Genomic DNA, 24442 nt, shown 5'->3' with positions numbered 1-24442 from the left:
CATGCGGTATGTGTATATACAGTGTGAGTTGTATATGGTATCGGGGGGCGGGGGTAATAGGGTGTGTGTGAGAAAACAGTTCCTTTTGGCAATCCCCCAGTAAACACAGGTGATGTCATCACACTATCAGTACAGCCAAACAGGGCTAATCGCCCAGTAATGCAAATAGTGCACTCCGCTACTGGGTCTATTACTACTGTCAGGGCACAGATAGGTATGTTTTGGAAACCCACAACTGCCACATGTGTTTGTGTCACACAAAATGCCCATGTGTGGGTTGTTGTTCATAACAATGCATGACATTGCTTAAATCAGCAATGGCAATGCACACATGATGTATATGTGTGACACATACACATATATACCTGTGACCTTCAATAGTTACCATGTCTGACACGTGCCTCAAGTGAATAAATGGTATTTGCACTGCATAACATTATGACTGTGTCTTACATTATGACTGTGTCTTACTGTGCAGGGGCTGCATGCGGTATGTGTATATACAGTGTGAGTTGTATATGGTATCGGGGGGGCGGGGGTAATAGGGTGTGTGTGAGAAAACAGTTCCTTTTGGCAATCCCCCAGTAAACACAGGTGATGTCATCACACTATCAGTACAGCCAAACAGGGCTAATCGCCCAGTAATGCAAATAGTGCACTCCGCTACTGGGTCTATTACTACTGTCAGGGCACAGATAGGTATGTTTTGGAAACCCACAACTGCCACATGTGTTTGTGTCACACAAAATGCCCATGTGTGGGTTGTTGTTCATAACAATGCATGACATTGCTTAAATCAGCAATGGCAATGCACACATGATGTATATGTGTGACACATACACATATATACCTGTGACCTTCAATAGTTACCATGTCTGACACGTGCCTCAAGTGAATAAATGGTATTTGCACTGCATAACATTATGACTGTGTCTTACATTATGACTGTGTCTTACTGTGCAGGGGCTGCATGCGGTATGTGTATATACAGTGTGAGTTGTATATGGTATCGGGGGGGGGCGGGGTAATAGGGTGTGTGTGAGAAAACAGTTCCTTTTGGCAATCCCCCAGTAAACACAGGTGATGTCATCACACTATCAGTACAGCCAAACAGGGCTAATCGCCCAGTAATGCAAATAGTGCACTCCGCTACTGGGTCTATTACTACTGTCAGGGCACAGATAGGTATGTTTTGGAAACCCACAACTGCCACATGTGTTTGTGTCACACAAAATGCCCATGTGTGGGTTGTTGTTCATAACAATGCATGACATTGCTTAAATCAGCAATGGCAATGCACACATGATGTATATGTGTGACACATACACATATATACCTGTGACCTTCAATAGTTACCATGTCTGACACGTGCCTCAAGTGAATAAATGGTATTTGCACTGCATAACATTATGACTGTGTCTTACATTATGACTGTGTCTTACTGTGCAGGGGCTGCATGCGGTATGTGTATATACAGTGTGAGTTGTATATGGTATCGGGGCGGGGGTAATAGGGTGTGTGTGAGAAAACAGTTCCTTTTGGCAATCCCCCAGTAAACACAGGTGATGTCATCACACTATCAGTACAGCCAAACAGGGCTAATCGCCCAGTAATGCAAATAGTGCACTCCGCTACTGGGTCTATTACTACTGTCAGGGCACAGATAGGTATGTTTTGGAAACCCACAACTGCCACATGTGTTTGTGTCACACAAAATGCCCATGTGTGGGTTGTTGTTCATAACAATGCATGACATTGCTTAAATCAGCAATGGCAATGCACACATGATGTATATGTGTGACACATACACATATATACCTGTGACCTTCAATAGTTACCATGTCTGACACGTGCCTCAAGTGAATAAATGGTATTTGCACTGCATAACATTATGACTGTGTCTTACATTATGACTGTGTCTTACTGTGCAGGGGCTGCATGCGGTATGTGTATATACAGTGTGAGTTGTATATGGTATCGGGGGGGGCGGGGGTAATAGGGTGTGTGAGAAAACAGTTCCTTTGGCAATCCCCCAGTAAACACAGGTGATGTCATCACACTATCAGTACAGCCAAACAGGGCTAATCGCCCAGTAATGCAAATAGTGCACTCCGCTACTGGGTCTATTACTACTGTCAGGGCACAGATAGGTATGTTTTGGAAACCCACAACTGCCACATGTGTTTGTGTCACACAAAATGCCCATGTGTGGGTTGTTGTTCATAACAATGCATGACATTGCTTAAATCAGCAATGGCAATGCACACATGATGTATATGTGTGACACATACACATATATACCTGTGACCTTCAATAGTTACCATGTCTGACACGTGCCTCAAGTGAATAAATGGTATTTGCACTGCATAACATTATGACTGTGTCTTACATTATGACTGTGTCTTACTGTGCAGGGGCTGCATGCGGTATGTGTATATACAGTGTGAGTTGTATATGGTATCGGGGGGGTAATAGGGGGGGCGGGGGTAATAGGGTGTGTGTGAGAAAACAGTTCCTTTTGGCAATCCCCCAGTAAACACAGGTGATGTCATCACACTATCAGTACAGCCAAACAGGGCTAATCGCCCAGTAATGCAAATAGTGCACTCCGCTACTGGGTCTATTACTACTGTCAGGGCACAGATAGGTATGTTTTGGAAACCCACAACTGCCACATGTGTTTGTGTCACACAAAATGCCCATGTGTGGGTTGTTGTTCATAACAATGCATGACATTGCTTAAATCAGCAATGGCAATGCACACATGATGTATATGTGTGACACATACACATATATACCTGTGACCTTCAATAGTTACCATGTCTGACACGTGCCTCAAGTGAATAAATGGTATTTGCACTGCATAACATTATGACTGTGTCTTACATTATGACTGTGTCTTACTGTGCAGGGGCTGCATGCGGTATGTGTATATACAGTGTGAGTTGTATATGGTATCATCTAGGGGGGGTAATGGGGGGGGGGGGGGGTAATAGGGTGTGTGTGAGAAAACAGTTCCTTTTGGCAATCCCCCAGTAAACACAGGTGATGTCATCACACTATCAGTACAGCCAAACAGGGCTAATCGCCCAGTAATGCAAATAGTGCACTCCGCTACTGGGTCTATTACTACTGTCAGGGCACAGATAGGTATGTTTTGGAAACCCACAACTGCCACATGTGTTTGTGTCACACAAAATGCCCATGTGTGGGTTGTTGTTCATAACAATGCATGACATTGCTTAAATCAGCAATGGCAATGCACACATGATGTATATGTGTGACACATACACATATATACCTGTGACCTTCAATAGTTACCATGTCTGACACGTGCCTCAAGTGAATAAATGGTATTTGCACTGCATAACATTATGACTGTGTCTTACATTATGACTGTGTCTTACTGTGCAGGGGCTGCATGCGGTATGTGTATATACAGTGTGAGTTGTATATGGTATCGGGGGTGGCAAGGTTAATAGGGGGGGCGGGGGTAATAGGGTGTGTGTGAGAAAACAGTTCCTTTTGGCAATCCCCCAGTAAACACAGGTGATGTCATCACACTATCAGTACAGCCAAACAGGGCTAATCGCCCAGTAATGCAAATAGTGCACTCCGCTACTGGGTCTATTACTACTGTCAGGGCACAGATAGGTATGTTTTGGAAACCCACAACTGCCACATGTGTTTGTGTCACACAAAATGCCCATGTGTGGGTTGTTGTTCATAACAATGCATGACATTGCTTAAATCAGCAATGGCAATGCACACATGATGTATATGTGTGACACATACACATATATACCTGTGACCTTCAATAGTTACCATGTCTGACACGTGCCTCAAGTGAATAAATGGTATTTGCACTGCATAACATTATGACTGTGTCTTACATTATGACTGTGTCTTACTGTGCAGGGGCTGCATGCGGTATGTGTATATACAGTGTGAGTTGTATATGGTATCATCTTAACAGCGGGGGATACACATCTGGTCTGGGCCATATAGTCTACATGTATTCGATGAACAGGTGCTGCATGTTCCCACCTGTTGTGGGAGTGGTAACATGTTGTTACACTGCAGTTCAGTGACTACATGCTGGGAACCTTTCAGCTAGTGTGTTGTAGCTACAGTAATGCTCACACACAATGTTCGGCTGGATGCAGTCCAGCCATATAAAGACATATCTAGAGACCATCATATTCCCAGTATTGTTAGGGAGGACAGGTGGGTTTCCTGTGTATGGGAGGGTTGTGTGTGCTAAGCTATGAACCAGAAGGCAGTCCAACATACTGTTAGCTGCACATGGATAGGCCCTGATGCTTTGTGCTGTGCCAACAACCTGGAGGTGTGTGTATCTGTGGTGCCTTGAGATACCTCCCCCCTGTTCATGTGTGGTACATTTGTAGGGGACGACAGGCATGGTATGAGGTATAACCTGGCAGTGATGGGTTGCACCTGTGAGCCGTGAATCAGGAATCTGTTACTGCACAGATATTGCAGTTTACCGTGCTGAGGACAGTGTCCAGTGCATGCATCTTGTGGTGTACACTGCTGGTGTTGTGTAGCATTACTGTTAGTGTCCTATCCCGTGTGATACCCATGGAGGTGGCTATGTAATCTGTGCCCTGCAGCAAAAGGCACTATATGTGTATCAAGAGGCTTCGCCAATATACAATGACCCATGGGTGACAAGTACAAGCTGCCCCTCGCAAATCATTATGGCTTCCCTAGCATGTAAGCACACGCTGACAGCCATTGGATACCCTATGAAAGACATTGGAGATTGAGCAAAATGTAGACATAGAATACCCTTCCTACATATGTGGTAGCATACCTGGTGAGGGTATGATGGCAACCAAGGTCAGGCTCATACCAGCCCATGCCACATGCTGAGAGAGCCCTCTATGTTCCCTATCATGTAGTCCAGGGAGGTACGTCTCAGGTCATCCATAGTGGCATGGACAATGACTGAGTCATATGTGTCCATGCCTCTGACTGACCTGTATGCATGTGTTATGTGGTGGACCATAGTGCCCCATGGGCATATCACTGTGACCTTCACCATGTACAGCCTGTTGAGCGGGACCCAACTGCACCAGCCAAGAGAGGTACCTGACACATCTGTAGCAGGTGTGTTGTGTAGCCCTACAGGCTGTGTGTGTTTGGCACACAGGATGTATGTGCCATGTGTGGCATGTACTCTGTTCTGACTTAACGTATGCCTGTGTGACAGCTGCGGAGGTGTGTGATGCTCATGCAGGATGCTATTCTGAGGCTCCAAGTATGCCCCAGTGTGTTCATGTGTTTGGATTGCTGTCAGTACAGGTCTATGTCAGACTGGTATTGTAGTCACTGTAGTATGTCATGCCACCTGACAGGGTATGGCAGTACCGGGTTCAGAGTGCTCAATCCCCAGATTGGCTATGTGGTTGCATCTCACACATGTGTTGTACGTTCCTGGCCAGGGGATAGGGTTGACTGCATACATGTGGCAGCTGTGACATTGCCACATGACTCACATATACCACAACTGGACCATAGAGGTGATTCACAGGTTACATTTGCACATGCTACCATAGTAGTGTGATTGCCATGGTGATTACCAACACATAGGGCCAATGGGGAACAACATACTGAAGGTGAGTATGTGTGGGTGTACTGCTACTGATTTCATAGCGCTGGCATTTATGATTGCAAATGCGGGCAAATGCCAGGTAAGTCATATGCAATGTGTCACAGGCAACGTACATGTGAACAGGATAGACAGTGACGTTCTGTCAAGTGAGACATTAACATACGTATAGTACGCTATGCAGATGTCACTAGGAATCCACAGAAGCTCTGTAAATCTGCATTGCAGGTGGAATCAGTGTTCCAGGGAACCTCAAGCAAACATGCATGCAAACAAAGCTACAGTAAGCAGGGCTGGAAGTAGTCCATTGTACAACAAAGAAGGGGTACCACTTCCAGTAGGTAACAGTGCAAATATGCAGGCACTATAAACATGTACCCAGGAATGCACAGCCCAGATGTCCATGGTAAAACTGATATTATTTAATATTTAATTTAATTTAAATTAAATTGGTACTGCACACATATCAACATGCGCAAACATCCACATTGCATAGTCATTGTGGACAACATGCCACCATTAGTGTACATGTCCATCATTGCGTATCACTACTTGCATTACCTTCTCCCCTGTGCGACCTATGTATGTGGCTATCTGTTGACATCCTTACCACCGGTATGCAATAATGTGCAGCTGTTACACTATGGTACTTACTATGGGTGTAGATAACAATTCAGGACAGTCATACAGTTACTGCATCAGGCATGCTAGGATATACACACAGTCATATCAGCACACTGTACTGTTACCAACATGATACTAGTAATACACTTCTATGTAGTCACCCTGTGCATCAGCAACATGTTTACCTGTTCCTGCACTGATGTTGGAGATTGCAGGAGGTGGCACAGTTTCATCATATGCACTGGGTGTGAACTAGGTATGCCTGAGTCTGCCACTGATACCACCAATTGACATGTATGTGTATGTGTGTTGGTGAGGGACAGCAGTACAGGGTGGGGCACTGTTGGTGCAGTGTGTGCGTGTATGTGGTAGCCCTAGGTGTTAACATTTCACATGTGTGTATGCATGCACACAGTTCCACCTCATGGCTGTCATATACTGGAGTTTGTGGACAGCCACAGACTGCACCTGGCAGGTCATACAGATCAGTGTCTGTGGCCACGGACATGGTACCTGTGCCTGGCAGGGGTGCTACGGAGCATATACGGTACTAAGCCAGACTGGGTACTGTCATCAGAAGCGAGTGTTCATTGACTGGACACAGGTCCCAGTTGGGACTGTCCAGAGTCACGTGCACGTGGTCTCCTGGGGCGGTCTGATGACAGCACAGACCCAGCATTGCTGGGGCTGCTGCTGGCACTATGGGGGCGTCTGTGGGCCTGTTGTTATCCGCGCCAACTGCCAGCTGCTGCTGTTACTGGCATACAGCCACGTCGACGCCACAACCGTCCACCATTGCCCTGGCTCATGGACATGTAGTTGTGGAACTGCTATAATATGTCCCCACAACGTCCATCTATGACATTGGTGAAATTACGGATAGCATCCGCGATGTCATGCATACTGTCAGTCATGGATGTGCCACATGCTCTCAGCTCCCTCAGGCTCTGTCTGGTGTACCTTTCCATACGTGACTGTGCCTGCATGACACCCCGAAACATAGCTGAGGTTGACAGACCTCTTTGGGCATGTCTGCCAGAGGCAGTACACACATGGATGCTCCAACGAGAACCCATGGGCAACTGTTTGTGTGGTACCATCTCAGGACCCTACCCATGGCTGCTGTGTGGGGAAGCATGTGCCACAAATACCACATTACCCTGGTCAATGCCCACTGTATCCTGTCCATCACCTAGGGACAATGGTGACATAGGATGTACTGGCAGGCTGACTGTGCGCAATGATGGGGTTGACAGCTGTGTACTAAGGACCCTGACACACCTTCCTGTGCCATTACACAGATATCATCATTATCAGTACCTGTGGCACCAGATTCAAATTCCCTGCTGCAAGACACCAGAGCAGCACCAGAACCTGTGGGAGGAAGACAGGAAACACAATTTACAATGTCTACACAATGTTACCAGTGATGCACACATGCACACATGCACACATGCACACGTGGACACATACACACATGCACACATGCACACATGCACACGTTGCCACAGGCACACATGGACATAGGCACACATGCTCACATGCACACATGCACACGTGGACACAGGCACACATGGACACAGGCACACATGCACACATGCACACATGCACACATGCACACCCCGCAGTATACACACAGAGCACTACTGAGTTACACTATTATTACTAGCACTATCAGGACTATTATAGGTATTGTTAAAACACACTCACCAGCATGGATGGGCTGCCTTGCTATAACACTGGAGGGACCTGCAGAAATGAGGGGATTAGTGTCAGTGGGCACAACTGTGCCATTGATACTGCGTATGATACAGTTCAGTAGTACAACAGTTGCCTTTTACATGTCAGCTGCTGATATTGGCAATATCACACCTGCACAATTACATACTATGTTGACAGCTACATACCAAGGACACGCCTTACACATGCATAAACTAACAGTGTACAGAACAGTCAAGTGTACATATGGCATATTACCTGCACGCTCCATGTCGTGTTGCTGTGTGGCTCCTGCCTCCATCATAATGCAGGTGTGTTGCTGTTGATGTTCCTGGGCTGGAGCCACAACACTTAGGAGTAGCCCCTCCAGTCTGGTGAGGGGGGGTGTGGCCACCCCACCTCCTGTGGTGACCTGTTGCCTGTGGATATCCGATGCACGCTGATGGACATTTCTGATTAAATCACTGCAGTGATGCCATACCTGCTCATATGTCCTATTATGCGTGCCAATGTCATTTACCCTACGGACAAGGTCTTGCCACAGTGCAGCCCTCTCATGCTGATTCTGGCTGGTGCGGGAAAACAGTATGTCATAATCCCACACCAGGCTCTGGTGTATCTCTTCATCTTCTGCAGCAGAGTAGGCAGGATTTTGCTGAAGCGCCATGTCCCTGAAAGAGAACACAAACAGGATATCAGCAGACTATGTCAGCAAAATATGGCACACATGCTATACATGATACTCAACTGTAGTGATATACTACTACTCCCATATGTAGCACGTGTGTGTCTCTTGGTGGATACACATGTACATGGCCAGATATCAGTGCTCAGCTGACACCTGTGCAACAATACCTGCCACATTCCATACAACATAGTACCAAGCCCCATCAGTCAGCACACTGAGACAGGTCCAATGCACCACCTCACTATGGGGGTTCATAACAAGGTACTGTATGTGGAATGTCATCCACTAGTGTGATCTGGACACAAAATAATCGGCCTGGATATACATATCCCACCACCACCACCGGCACAGTAAACTACTTTGAAATATATGTGAATAGACAGATTTTCACTTGTTAGGACTGAGATGGTATCTATGCAGCCCACTGGGCCAGTGGAATCCACAACCCACAATGCTGACCCCTTTGCAAATGCTTCCCATGGACATCCCCAAGAATGCATGGAACATGCACACACAATTCTAACCCAGACCCTATGCACAAAGGTTAAGCATCCTGTCTGTTGGACCCCAGCCAAAGACAAATTGTATAATGATAGAAGGAGGCTACTGCAGGACAGAGCAGAATCACATAAAGGGAAGGCATCTGTGGTCGGAACTAGTAATAAGCTAAGTTCTCTCATAACAACATCCAAGGCCAACTCTTAGAGAGAACTGGCCAAGGACACTAAAGATAACCACGAGGCCTTCTTCAGTTTTGTTAGAAACATGGACCAAAAGCCTCAGATATGCTCAGAGTTAGTACACAACTACATAAAATTCACTGAACCCACAGATATTGGCAACATTCTTGCAGACAGGTTTAGTGCAAATATCTCCCTCCCTCTCCCCCAAAAGAAGAAATACTTATCACAGCTGAATGTAACCTCCCTGTCATCTCAGATGTCCAGGTGAGGGTCGTCCTCAGCAAAGCAGAACACACAGCATCAATGTGACCTGATGGTATCCCTGGATGTGTGCTACGTGAACTCCAAGAGGAGCTACAACCGCATATAAAACTGATATTTAACCTTAGCCTTACTACGGGATATGTACCTGAACCCTGGCGTACAGCAACAGTGGTCCCACTCCACAAAGGAGGCACCTCTACTGACCCTGGGAACTACCACCTCATAAGCTTAACCAGCCTGGTCTGCAAAGCTATGGAAAGATTCATTATGGAACTCATATACATTGGGGACCTACATACACTTGATCCCACCCAGTTTGGCTTTGTGAAGGTCTGATCCTGCCTTTTGAACCTGGTTGACTTTTTCAAAACAGTCACTACAGCCATTGATGAGGGCAAAGCAGTCCATACAGCCTACCTGGACTTGACTAAGGCCTTCAACACAATACTCCACTCAGGCATCATACACAAGCTCATCAGCTTAAATGTTAATACATATGTCACATGATGGGTTGCAAACTGGTTGAACAACAGAATCCATAAAGTCAAAATTGCGGGAGCCATGTCAGACTCAAAGCCAGTCACAAGTGGTATCCCACAGGTCTCTGTCCTAGGACCCCTCTTGTTTGGCATTTACTTCTCAGATGTGAAAGTAAACATGGGTGAGTTGTGGATGACAAAGTTCCCAGATGACTGCAAACTAGGTACCATAGTCGATACACCAGCTGACACACACATCCTACAGACAGGCCTCACTGAAATGGACAACTTGTGCCAGAATCATGGCCTAACACTGAATGGCATGAAATGTATAGTCATCCCCTTTGGCTAAAACAACGTACACACAACTTATCACATAGACATACATATAGATACAGACCAATAACACATATGGAGGGTTCACAGTATGTAAACTATTAAATTGTTACTTTACATTACCTGTGTTTGTCACAGCTGGTTGCGTTACCGTTAGTATAGGTTCCTGCTGCTGCTAGCCCAGCTTGATACTGTCACTGATGACAGCTTCAACTTAGTTTTTCTTAAGTGTAGTTTTTGTTTGTGTTTTTATTTCCTTTTTTTCTTTCTTTCTCTCACTCTCTCTGCCTTCAGACGGTGCAATGAAAGTATTGCATGCGTGGACTGGGAGTACAGGATGCTTTTGTAGGTATCTGCATATGTCCATGTGATGGCCTCTGCACCAATTGTTAGCCAGCATTTGCTGATTGCATGCAGCCAGTTGTGTACTGATTGCAGTTCTCACTGTGATTTCAGGACAGTGCTATAAAAGGGTATGTGAGATAGGCGTTGCCCTTTCAGATTGTTAGGGCGGGGACCATGCTGGTATGCTGTGGACACTGTTCTGTGAGTGTAAAGGTTAGTATCTCTCTCATAATTCAGGCTGTGTTGTAGATGAACATTTCTCCATTCATCTCTCTTGTTTCCTGTACTAAGTGACTAAGTGTGTATGTACACTGACACCTACAACTATATATATATATATATATATATATATATATATATATATATATATATATATACATATATTTATATATATATATAATAACTAACATTATTACCTACTAGCTACCAACTAGCATCTCTGTTTCTGTTCACACACTACTATTACAGAAATCCACTAGATATGACAGTAAATATACATGACATGCTTTGTGTTCTACACATCCTATATTCCCTTTACATTCATTCCTTCTATTACATGATATATTTATTGTAGCACAATGTTCTTATATAACAGTCATGGCTTAGTGGTAAGTCATGCAGACTACTGTTTCCAAGGTCCTGGGTTTGGGACTGACAGTGGGATTTTATTTTGCTTTTGAACTGACTACAGGACCTGTCATTCAGAGTGACTAAGGCACTTTTAAGCAGTTGTAACCGGATTAGCGCTGGTTTGAGCGGAGCTCACGCATGCACACTGGCGTTCAGCTCCACGCACACCTGCTTACAACCGCTTAAAAGTGCTTACTCTTGTGCACACCCGCTCTATTTTCTTTGAAAGAAATGAAAATGGGGAGACAGGAAAGTGGTGAAAAAGGGGTCACAAAGAGGGTAAGATAGTAGGGAAACAAGCTTGGGTTTTGCAGGAGGGATGTAGGTAAGGCTCATAGCTGCCCATTTCTTCATCAGCAACAGCTGTGCATATGTTTGTAATTTGGTGTGACATTTGAAACCTTCCACCCCTGAGAGAGGTGTAAGGACAACAATAATACTTTTTGTATAGCCAATTGTAATTGACAGTTTCCATGTCCAGCAGACATGTGTGCGAAATGGGCAGCTATGTATGGGGCATAATTTTTTTGTGGGTACAGAGTGCCCCTTTTTTTTTTTTTCAGGTGAGAGTGGTATGTCAGGTAAAGGAAGTCGGTATAGCTGGGGAGGTAGGTTGGGTAGGTCAACAGACAAGACAAACAAGATGCATACAGGGGCTGTGTATGACATGTGGGGGGGGTTACACAATTGATGGGGACGGATGTTTGGATATCCAGAGCCCATGAGCCCACAAATGGTAACAGTGGAACTGATATCCCCACCCATGGGCAGTTGCCACTGTACCTTCAGTGCCCAGGACGGGGCTGTGCTGGGGGCTGTGTAGGCCGGGCAACAGGCATGCCCGTTAGTTGTGCCACCTGTGCCTCAAGCTGGCGTAGGGGCCCAAGAACAGATTCCTGGATCTCCCTACGCACCACAGTCTGGACGCTACGGAGGGTGAGTGGTGGTTCTTCTCCGGCCATACTTGCAGAGGGGGGACAAGTCCCATCACCTGCAGTGCTTCCACCTGCAGGTGGCACAGGGCCACCGGAGGAGGGTCCGGACTGGGCACTACTGCCAGGTGCACTCGCCAGCTGAGGTGGGAGAGGTGGGTCCGCTGGAACCCGCCTTCTCTGTCGTCCTATGTTTTGCATTATGTCGTGACAGTTTGGGTTAGTAACATACAATACCATTCGCAATTAGTTGTAACAGCATGCATTAGTATTCCCATTAACCAAACACCCAGATATTCACACCATTGAACAGCGAGCATAACACATGCATAATTTGAACAACAATACACAGTCCAACAACATGCAGGGTTGATTGATGGCAACAGGCCATCAGGTTTGGATGTATGAACAGGGCAGATGCATCAACGTACATGCAAATATGTATGACCCAGCAGGACAAATGTCCAGGGGTGTTAATTGTGATTGCACATATCAATTTCACGTGGAATGGATTATATGTGGTTATAGGGTAGAGTGAAGAAAATATAATTAACACCTTCAAATACCAATACATATGCTGTACATTTCTAATAGCTGCAGATATATACACACTACAGTTCTACCTACAGTTTCCTATGTGATAACTAATTCAAGTTGGTGATATGAATGTTACTGCTACATCAATATACATTTTCATTTTTATTCATACACGTTCATATCTGGCTTTGTTCAGCTACATCATCCTGCTACATTTGCTGTATATAGCTATAGACAACTGTGGATGTTTGGTATTTCAGACAATCATACTATCTGCATATTGCAGACTGAGAGCAACATATCCATATTTTGGGATACACATTCTAGCTGCAGGAACATTGTGAACACATTTCGCAGTTTGGTTCCGCTTGTCACATTCATTTCATTCTGTACTAACTGTAGTATACTTTATTCAGGAGTTATTACTACTTTATTGGTGGATTCATAACTCTTTCTCACACTCTCTCACTTGTTTTAATTTTACAATTCAGGATGGTACTTACTTCTAGGCTTTATTGACATGTTTTAAAATGTGTCATCTCTGCCCACTTTAATTATTTTTTTACTTTTTGTCCTTGTTTGTATGATGCTGTTCTTAGTACACCCATGGGAAATGGAGGAATGAATGTCAGGTTTTACCATGCTTGTCATTTAGCTATTCCTGTGAAAGCATGTGTAAGTGAAGGGCTACAGTATAGATGGTTCTGGGTTCAAGTAGAGGTGTGCAACCTTTCCTTCACTTTAAATTCTCCATGTTTGCATGGTATCATGAGAACAGAGGAAAATAAATCCAGTTAGTGCCTGTTCTTACTTTATTTGCATGAAGGTGCATGGAGGAGCACAGAGGTACACATAGCACACTAATCAGCAAATAGCAAGGGTGTTGAATACATGCAAAGTACAGCACAAGTGGAGGAATTGCATGTCGTGAACCAATATAGCATGGTGGAGCTGTTCAATAAGCTATAAAGCTTTAATATAGCCCCCATTCTGGTTTTTAATGAATACTTCAGTACCATTTTTGAGTAGAGACAAGAAAATTTTATTGGACACAATGCTAGGGGCAGCTGCAGGTTTGCCCCATATGTATGTGCTACAGGCTGAAGCCAATGCTGCTGGTGCTGGTGACAATAGGCCTAGGCTGAGTTGGAGAAGAGTGCTCATGCCAAGGGTAACTTTTCATAAGCTACATGACCTGGAGATTGTAGAGCCCTACAGGGTGAACAGGGACATATTACAATAACTCTGCAAAGTCTGCTGCACTCAACTCATAGCCAGAGCCAACTGAGGAGAACTCATCTCAGTGGAAATTAATGTATGTATAGCCCTTAGAATCTTAACTACAGGTACTTTTCAAAGACCAACTGGAGACATGATGAGTGTGTCATAGGCATCAGCATCCAGGATCGTCCAGCAATTCTGGGATGCTATACTCATACATGCCAGAGAGCACATATGTTTTCCACATAGTTCTGAGGAGATAAACAGCAATATGCAACAGTTCTACCATGTACTGCACTACCCTGAAGTACTGGCTGCCATAGATTTCACTAATATACACATTAAGTCACCACCTGGTGAGAAGGGTTGAATCTACATTAACCACAAGGGATAACACTCCTTCAACTGCCAGGTCATATGTAATACCCAGGGAATTATCTGGAATGTGTGTGCTGGTTACCCTGGCAGTTATCATGACTCCCATATCTGGCACACATCACAGCTGTACCAGATGTCTGCTAGGTGGGACATCCCACAGGGACATTTACTGAGAGATCCTGGTTATGCACTGAAACCATGGCTGATGATACCGATCAGAAGTGCACACACACCCACAGAAGAATGCCATAATGAGGCACAGTTTCAAACCAGAAACATCATAGAGAATTTGTTTGGGCTGCTGAAGTCATAGTTCCAGTACCTACATGCATCTGGTGGAGCCCTGCATTATAATCCATGGACATGTACACAACTGTTCACAGTATGTGCTATGCTACACAATCTTATACTGCAGAAACAGCTGCAGCAGGATCAGCAAGGGGAAGGGACACACATCCCCTCCAATGCCTAGGTCACCACATCCACAGTCAGAGGAGGACACAGAGGGGGAACAACCAGCTGCTGTGCCTGGAAGCAGATGTGGGCATGCAGAGTATGCCCTTGCTATGGGTAAGACAGTAGCACAGTGGTGCAGTGGTTTGCACTGTCACCTCACAGCAAGGGTTCCTTCTGTGTGGAGTCTGCATGTCCACCTTGCATTTGCATGGGTTTCCTCCAGTTTCATCCCACATCACAAAGACATGCATCTGGATTCCCTGGGCATCTTCTGAAAATTGGCTCATTCCAAGTCAAACTTTCCAGATAAACAAATGTTAAATAAATAAGGAACAATGCATAGCTGCATAGCACATTCATTAACCACCTAGGTGTCTAATACCTTTTTTCTACTCACACACATATAGTAAAATTGATGCCAGGCAACTCACTCAACTTTTACCTCCCTGTGTATTGGCTGTGTACTGCTTGCATCAGACAGAGTCAGCCCTGAACTAAAATTGTGTCAACTGCTAAATGTGTAAGGTAAGTCCTGAACCTAGAGTGTATTCTTAAATAATATTATGGCATATCCTTGTATTTTGCAGGTTGGTACAACAAGTAAGTAAATATTGGTACACTTGTACAAAAAGTACTTTAACATATCACAGCAGAGAATTATTTTACTCATGTATGTTCATTAGTAAGTAGTAGGCCTCAGGCATCAAAGATTCACACAGTCATACCTCAAAAAAATGCTGATGATCACTGCATGACCTCAGTTTTGCACCATATCTTTGTACTGGTAAATCAGTAAAGAGAAAAGTTAGAAAGTAATGATAGAGGTTGCAGTTTCTGACTTCACAACCCTTCCCAAGATCAAGCAACAGGCAGGATGAAGAACAAGAAGAGTAACAAGACCATCATATTTTTGTTCGTGCCATAGCAGTAACATCTTTGCACCCCCACAAAAGAACAGGTTATGCTTATTTGTGCCATAATAGTAATTGAACTTTACCCCCCCCCCAAAGTGCAGTGTACCCTTGTTCGTGTCATAACAGTATCTCAGCTATGGTCCCCCCAAAAGAACAGTATATGGCTATTTGTGCCATCCAACCTGGCCTTCAGTTGCTGGCAACTGCATATCATATAACTCTCAGTTTATATCCTCACACATTTTAAGGCCAACGATATGGAATGGCTTATACACTGCATGTTTTACAGTACTGGTCAAACATGTTATGAAGTACTAAGAAGCACAAACATGTAAGACAGAGCTTTATATTTGCAAGAATAATCCTTACAGGTTGTGCGATGATTAAGTGCACTACATCCAAATATAGTAAAGAGAATTAAATGTACAAATTACAGCTGATGGTTTGATAGCAGTGCACATTTTGATACAGTTGGTTGTGTGAAGAATGACTTCAGTTCTTTGTTGCAAAGCTGTTTGTATGGCAAAGAGGAATAAGGAATCCATCCTTTCTGAAGCTACATTGGTGTAAGTGTTCAAATCCTGAACTGCATAGAGATATCTCATGTGTAGTATCATTTTCTGTTGTGAATGTCATACATTGCCCTTGAATATTTCATGTATGTCTCCCTTTTTCCCTACTTTTCTTGTTTTAAATTCCATTTTTTCATGATGAGCCTCACAGAGCAAACAAAAATAAATTCAGGTTTGGCTCTGCTTGTGTGGCTTGCACAAAGTGTGGCATTATGGACACAGGGAAAAAATGGATCACCTAGGAACAGACACTCAGAAGTAGAAATGGGATACATTCAATTAACGCTGTTGCCTATCATGAAAACCTAGCCTGGAGTACGTATGCTACTGGGTTCTACTATAGATACTACTGTCAGATGTTAGCAATGTGGATCGCATTTGTGCACTGCTTACCTATGAGCAAACAGGCGTATCTTGCATATGTGTACACTTAGTTAACCATTGTGCAAATCTGCTGCTTGCCATGCTATAGAACTGCATATATGATTATTGTCCATTCGCTTAGTATGACATATAACTACATGTGGAAACTTTGAAACTAAGGACCAGATATAACTATACATCATATATTTACAATACATACATGTGTTGGCTCTCCCACACATATATCAACCACACTACAAAGAGTTACTAAATAATGTGGTGTGCTTCCTCATGGACAGGGCCAGTTGTGATCAATCTTGTTCTGCTAAACCCAAACATTCACCTATAGTCAATAAGGGTACTTGTGTTGTTACACAACTAGGCTTCTAAACAGCTTAGTGCTATTAAGCTAGTAGCCTCATATGACAACATTGTTCCTCACATGGCCTGCTGATGTTATCTACTAAACGTTCACCTGCACTCTTGTATGAATCAGACTTGTGTCATGGTGCTTGCATTAAATACTGTGATCTGTAGTCTGTGCAGTTAGGTACAGGTTCTATTCTCAATGCAGTAAACTGGAAGTGTGTGTGTGTGTGTGTGTGTGTGTGTGTGTGTGTGTGTGTGTGTGTGTGTGTGTGTGTGTGAGAGAGAGAGAGAGAGAGTGAGAGAGAGAGAGAGAGAGAGAGAGAGAGAACTGTTACTTGACATTACAGAGATCAGTTTACATCAGCATATGGGATACTGTTATCTTGTCCTCAACAGATACTGTTGATGTCATCAGCTATGTGCTAGTTTTGGATATGCAGTAATCCCACCAGGGCATGATCAGATGTGTTGCAGGCCAGGTAGATGTGACCTCATCATATATATGTACCAGTCAGATTACAGTATAATGGCTTTTAGTCTATCCACATACATCATGGCATGGTTTGTAGTGTCTGTGTTATGTTAGTGAGAAATGCCTATTGTCTCTCCAAACACCCTTTCTATATGTAAGCTGATCCACCCAGTGGAAGTAAGGCAGCCTGTAGTATTGTTGTGATTAACTCCTCCAAAACAGTACTCACTCACAGCTGCACTCCAATACTAATCTACAACATATAAAAAGGCAACCCTGTAGCTAGGCAAGCTGATGTTAGTTATATATGTTTGGTACTTTGAGAACAAGCATATTCTTCACTACATCTCTCCAGAGGAGTACTGCTTCTTAAAAGGTATGTCTCCTTTTTTATCACTTATATACTGCTTATGCTGGAATGTATTTAACAATAATGTGAAGCACAGGCTTTTACACTGTTATCTGTATGCATTATTTAGAAGTGTACTGATGTCATGGCCATGTTTGAACAGACATTTCAGAGGTAGACATGACTGGCAAGACATTAAAATAAATAGAAATGACTGCTGTATGATACATATGTAGAAATGTTAAAGGGACAGGTCCTTTGACAGAGCTTGTAGGATTTCCAAGACATTTTGTTAGCCAAAAGGGCCATTTGCCTTTTATTATACGGGGATGGGGGCTAAGGTGAGTTACTGGCACTAACAAGGATATCTTGTTCTTGTTTGCCTGTTGTTAGCATTTCACATCTCTAATTTACCAGTGGGTAAAACTGACTACCTGTCTTTTCTATTGTATATGTAAACAATATTTTGTAGTTATCTGATATGTATGTGTATTATACTTCTGTTTTCTTTTAGCCATCTGCAATCATGGCATCAAGACATGTGAATACACTTCTAAGTCCCTTCACAGATACTGAAAACAATGTAATAATTGAGACTTTTTGGCAACATGGTGCTTTCCTCCTGCAAAGGGGAAGACAAGATATGGGCCAAAGGCTTGTAATACGGAAACAAACTGTTACTGATGTGAATGGTGTGGGCAGCCACAGCTGAACATATGAACAGGTGCACCACAGGGCCCCTGATATGATCATTGCTGCAAAAAGGCAAACAGCAGCAGTAGGCCATGACCTCTTGGTTACAGGTAGAGGCCCTCCTAGGGACGCACCACTGACCCCCAGTGAGTGGTTTCTAGCAGATCTATGGAATACAGTCAGCTCTCAGGACACTGCCACACCACATGTGCTGGATGAGAGAGCCAGCATTTCATCCCAGGAGGAGTTTCCAGGTATGCCTTGTTAACAGTTGAATACTGTTGTATAGTTAAAGAAATTAAAGGAATGCTTTAACAGCTTATTAAAACTTCAAAAGAGACCACAGCTCTGTCTCTTCTGAGTCAGGCAGAAATTAGAACCGAGTCAGGCAGAAATTAGAACTGATCAATTAAGGACTCATTCATAAGATAGAAGAGGTTACTTAAGGTTAATCATTTGTGAACTGAGGGGTTGGAGCTAGGAACTAAACCTTCTATTTAAGGGGTAAAATAAAACATTTCAGAGCTTTGCCAGAAAGGCTCATCCAGATTCTGCTACACTTTACTGTGAAGGAAAGGTTAGTTTGCTTTTATTTTTTATATTTTGTATTACATTATTGCCTTTCTATATTTTGAATACTGTGGTTTGTTTTCTTTACCTTATGTTTTACTTGCATTCTGCTTTAACAGCATATTAAAACTTCAAAAGAGACCATAGCTCTGTCTCTTCTGAGTCAGGCAAAATTTTTCCCACACTTCCACCCAGTTACAGTTGTCTTGTTAAATACCACTGTCTTTCTAGTTGCCTGCCTCTTATGTTAATCTGACCATATATCTATTTTCCTTGCTACTTTTACTGGCTTGTGTGAGTAAAGACAAAAATCATCATTTTTGAAATCCCTCCCCTTCAACTATTTAAATCCTACTGTATTCCATAGTACCAGAATACAAAATTGACCACCCCTTTCAATCCATCTTGCTGTTTTAAAAATAGTAACTCTCCACTAAACATTAACTTTTTAAATAGGTAAAACTTAAGTTACGTACTTTCACATCTAACTTCTCTAGTGCACACTGCAGTGTGCATTTTTTTCATCTTACCATGAAGCATCCCTGTGACTAGCACTTGTTCTAATACCTGCTAGAAAGCACTAGGAAGCCTTAAACTGATACAAGCACTCAACTCTCCTTGTTAATAAGGAGAAATTAATAGTAGGCACTAAACAGCCTGTAATTGCAAAGTACCTTGCTAAGGTAAGGGAAAACAGCTCCTGTACTTTACAAAAAAAACAAAACAAAATACCAAACCAGGCATGTCCAAGGGTCAGCTTCCCGTGATTTCTCCTGTCCACCTGGTGAATCTGGGGCATACTGGGGCAATGCAGCAATTGCCTCATGTACACAGACAACCCTCTCCTCCTACCACCCAACAGTACAACCTGTGAGAGATGCACTTACAAAATGGAAGCAAAGCTCTCTCTACCCAAGATTGTGCTAGACAGTCAAGAGGAGAAGGTTAACACCCACACTACACCTCAAGCAACAAATAGCCCTTCTAAACCCACATCACCAACACACACATGTAGCAACACTAATTCCACATATGCAGAGGCCCTTAACTGTAACCTGCCCAACCAACAAGGACCTCTGAAACTGAAATGCAAACAAACACCAATCACAACCAAAGTGTCACATAGTTCACAACACCAGTGTGCCACCCAGCAGCAGTCTCTAAGGCAAGACAACGTACCTAACACTTTAGTCATAGGTGACTCTATAGTCCAGCACATTGATGTCCCACTTACCAGGCTAAACAAGGAGTAAATTACAGTCAGTTGCCTGTTGGGTGCCAGGATCTGCCACATAACGCATGCACTCAAGTCACTCCACAACAAGTACAAATATGACTCTGTCATTATCCATGTTGGAGTGAATGACTTGAGACGCACCTTCTTGGACTACATGAAAAGAGACATGGAAGTGCTCCTGGATCATGTGGCCCAAGCAGGTATGACCCTAGCCCTGAGTAGCATCCTGCCTTCGCCCAGAATGATACCACAATATAAGGACAAAATGATTGACTTCAACAATTGGCTAAGCTTCTGGTGTCATTCAAAGGGGATCCAGTATCTGTCTGCCTGGGACGACATGATCTACAGACCACAATGCTTTGCCAGAGATGATCTGCACCTGTCGGCACCACTATAGTGCCTCTTTTTGGCAAAATTCAAAGGCCAAAACCACCACTGTAACAGGTACAAGCATTCAAAATCTGAAGGTAATGCTACTCAATGCTAGAAGTCTAAACCTCAAAATGCACTCTCTCGAGGCACTCCTAAAAATGGAGAACATCGATATCTGTGCAGTAACCGAGACCTGGTTTAAGGCTCCAGAGAGCACCCCTGCAATACCAGGCTACAACTCTTACCACACTTTTCAGCCACCAAACCAGGAATGAAACACTAAAGGTGGAGGAGTGTCAATATTAACCAAGGATATTCACACCACCAGGCTAGTTGCCCAACACAATGCGTCTGAAATTCTCCAGGTGCAACTAACACTAGGTAAGACTGCAATCCAAATTGTAGCTTGCTACAGATCCCCCAACATACCCAAAGATTCACACTACACCTTTCTAAACATACTGGAAAATATTAAGATAGAACCAAACACACTAATACTGGGTGATTTTAACTACCCTGCCATTAACTGGGAAAACTACTCATGTACCAACACCTTTGCCCAATGCATACAGGAACTGAAAGTTCAACTGCTGAATCCTACACTAAGGCACTGTACGAGCACATGCACTCATGCATGAATCGTGCCATCCCAAATAGAACCAAGATGCTCTCATCCAAAAAAAAGAAGCCAATCTGGTGGTCCCCTGCCATAAATAAACTTTACAACAAAAGGAAGAAACTGTTGCAGAAAAGAGGAAAATCCCAGGATGCAAAAAACTCCTTTACCAGCCACAGTAAGAAACTGAGGTCCCTCATAAAATCCTCCAAAGCTAGTTACAAAAATAAAATTGCCAAAGATTCCAAAGACAACCACAAGGCATTCTATAACTATGTCAAGAATCTAAATGGCAATGCTCAGATCTTATCTGAGCTAAAACAGAATGGCATTAAATATACTGATCCCAAGGATATTGCCAATATCCTGGCAGATCGATTCAGTGCCAACTTCACCCCCCTCTCACCCCCTAAATGGCCAATCTCAATACTGGAAGATTGCCAAATTCCAGTAATAATGGCCACACAGGTAAAAACACACTCTCCAAAGCTAAGAATACAGCATCCATGGGACCAGATGACATCCCAGGCCGTGTACTACATGAACTACAATATGAACTGGCACCTCATCTAAGTGTCATGTTTAATCATAGCCTCACCTCAGGTTTCATGCCTACTGAGTGGCGCAGAGCTACAGTTATTCCACTCCACAAGGGGGGATTCACCTTGGATCCCGGAAACTACCATCCCATCAGTCTGATGAGCCTTATCTGCAAGGCCATGGAGCATATTATCATGGAACTTATAAACAAAGACATTGGCAACTTTCAAACACTGGAACCCACCCAGTTTGGGTTCGTCAAGGGCTGATCTTGTCTCCTGAACCTGATTGACTTCTTTGTATCAGTCTCTAGAGCCATGGACAAAGGTAAGGTGGTCCACACAGCCTATCTAGACCTTGCCAAGGCCTTTGACACCATCCCCCACTCTGGAATCATAGATAAACTTGCCAAGCTGGGCATTAATCCCTACGTCACCCAATGGGTTGCTAACTGGCTTACTGATAGAACCCACACTGTAAAAATAGCCGACTCCAAATCCAGCTCCAGACAAGTGACAAGTGGAGTACCTCAGGGTTCAGTCCTGGGACTGCTCTTGTTAGGCAGCTACTTCTCTGAAGTACAGGCCAACACTAAGGGACTTTGGCTAAGAAAGTTCACAGATGACTGCAAACTGGGAGCCATTATTGAATCCCCAAATTATGTGGATACTCTACAAAAGGGCCTTACAGAAACAGATACTTGATGCCAGAGCCATGGGGTCAAGCTCAATGCCAAGAAATGTATAGTTATCCCCTTTGGGAAAAAACATGTACCCATGAATTGCCATATAGGTGGCAGTACACTAAACACTGAAAGTGTGATAAGAGACTTAGGGACACAGGTGGACAGTGGACTCACCTTTGATAACCACATTGCCACAACAGTCAGGAAATCCTTCTATGTGGCACACCTCATCACTAAGGGCTTTTCATCCAGAAAAAAGGAGGTCATTGTCCCAATGTACTCACCCTCATTAGACCCATTATAGAATACAATGCCCCATTTGGTATGTACCTCTCAAGACATCTGCAACATCTGGAAAGGCTGCAGAAATACCTCACTAAAAGAATCACAGGCCTAAAGCAGATGCCCTACACTGACTGCCTTAAAAAACTCCAACTATACTCTGTCACATATCGTCTACTCAGAGGCGATCTCTGCTTAACATACAAGGCCATGTTAAACTCAGAGCTGTTGGACATGCTACACTTAAAGAAATCCCAATCCCTCAGAGCCAAATGCTCCAGGGATCTAAACCTTGTCATCACAATAAACAAAACATGCTGGAGGGATAGGTTCCTGACCCAGGGACTCCCCAGACTCTGGAATAGATTGCCCATACATGTCAAGCAGAGTGCCTCTTTGGCCCTCTTCAAAAGAAACCTTGACGATTGGATGGGAGAAAGTAAATTCACCCCAGGGATCATGTCAGTCGCCCTGCTAGACAGGGGTCTAGGGAAGTAAATAGTGTGGGAAGAAATAGCCAGGGAATTGTTATGGCTAGGCTTGTATAGGCCCTAGGGCTGATAGCCTAGTCCCAACCTATGAACCTATGAACCTATGAATAGGCTAAATCTGCTTCACATATATTTATTTGATTGGTGGGAGACTGAAGATTGCTACAGGTAAAAGCTTAGGTTGGAGTTGTAAGCCACATTCTTGCTTAAACAATTGCTTACTGCAGCTGTAACGGGGCAAATGTATTAACTTCTGTGTTACTGTTGATTGTGATATTGTTGCCTTTACCTCTTACTTAACTTCTTTCAGGACCATCAGGCCTCCAGCAATGCCTGCCTTTTGCAGTTGGTAAGCCAATTAGTTTGATGTCAGTACTGCTGATCAATTTAAACAAATATTGTAGTGTGTGATATTGATCTCAGGCATATTGTGTGTATTGCAAGATTGTCTGTAACAATGGCAGCATTGTTACTTTGTTAGCATTTATTCCACTATAGTAGTATTGGTATTAATGCACTCCTGTGTTTCTTGATTTTATCACAGGTGAGTCTGACAGTGGAACTGTGGGCCCTGTGCCACCAGGTGCCATTGTCACATCAGACTCTGATGATGACAGTGGCCAAGCTGAGGCATGGTCAGTGGGTGGAGATGCTGAATCTGATACAAAGCTTGACATACTTCCATCCCATGCATTCACATTGCACACATCCAGTAGGCCTATTCCTACCCAGTCCACTGAGCTCACAGATATTGGACAGGTGGTGGGTGAGGACATTGATCAGGGAAGTGTGGCTACTGCAGCTTCAGTGCTCATTGAGTCTGGCTGTAGCTAAAATGTCAGCGAAGTACCATGCAGGAGGATTGATGGGGGGGTACTGAGAGGGACTGCTGTCCCTCCTACATCTGGTGCATGTGCCACTTCCCATGCAAGTCTACATATGTTTAGCGCCATCATGGAGGCACAGGCACATTCCCATAGGTGCTCC

This window comes from Protopterus annectens, chromosome 5.part1 (assembly GCF_019279795.1).
Source record: "Protopterus annectens isolate FY-2018-M chromosome 5.part1, PAN1.0, whole genome shotgun sequence".
NCBI lineage: Eukaryota > Metazoa > Chordata > Ceratodontiformes > Protopteridae > Protopterus > Protopterus annectens.
This window is presented reverse-complemented; position numbering follows the sequence as displayed.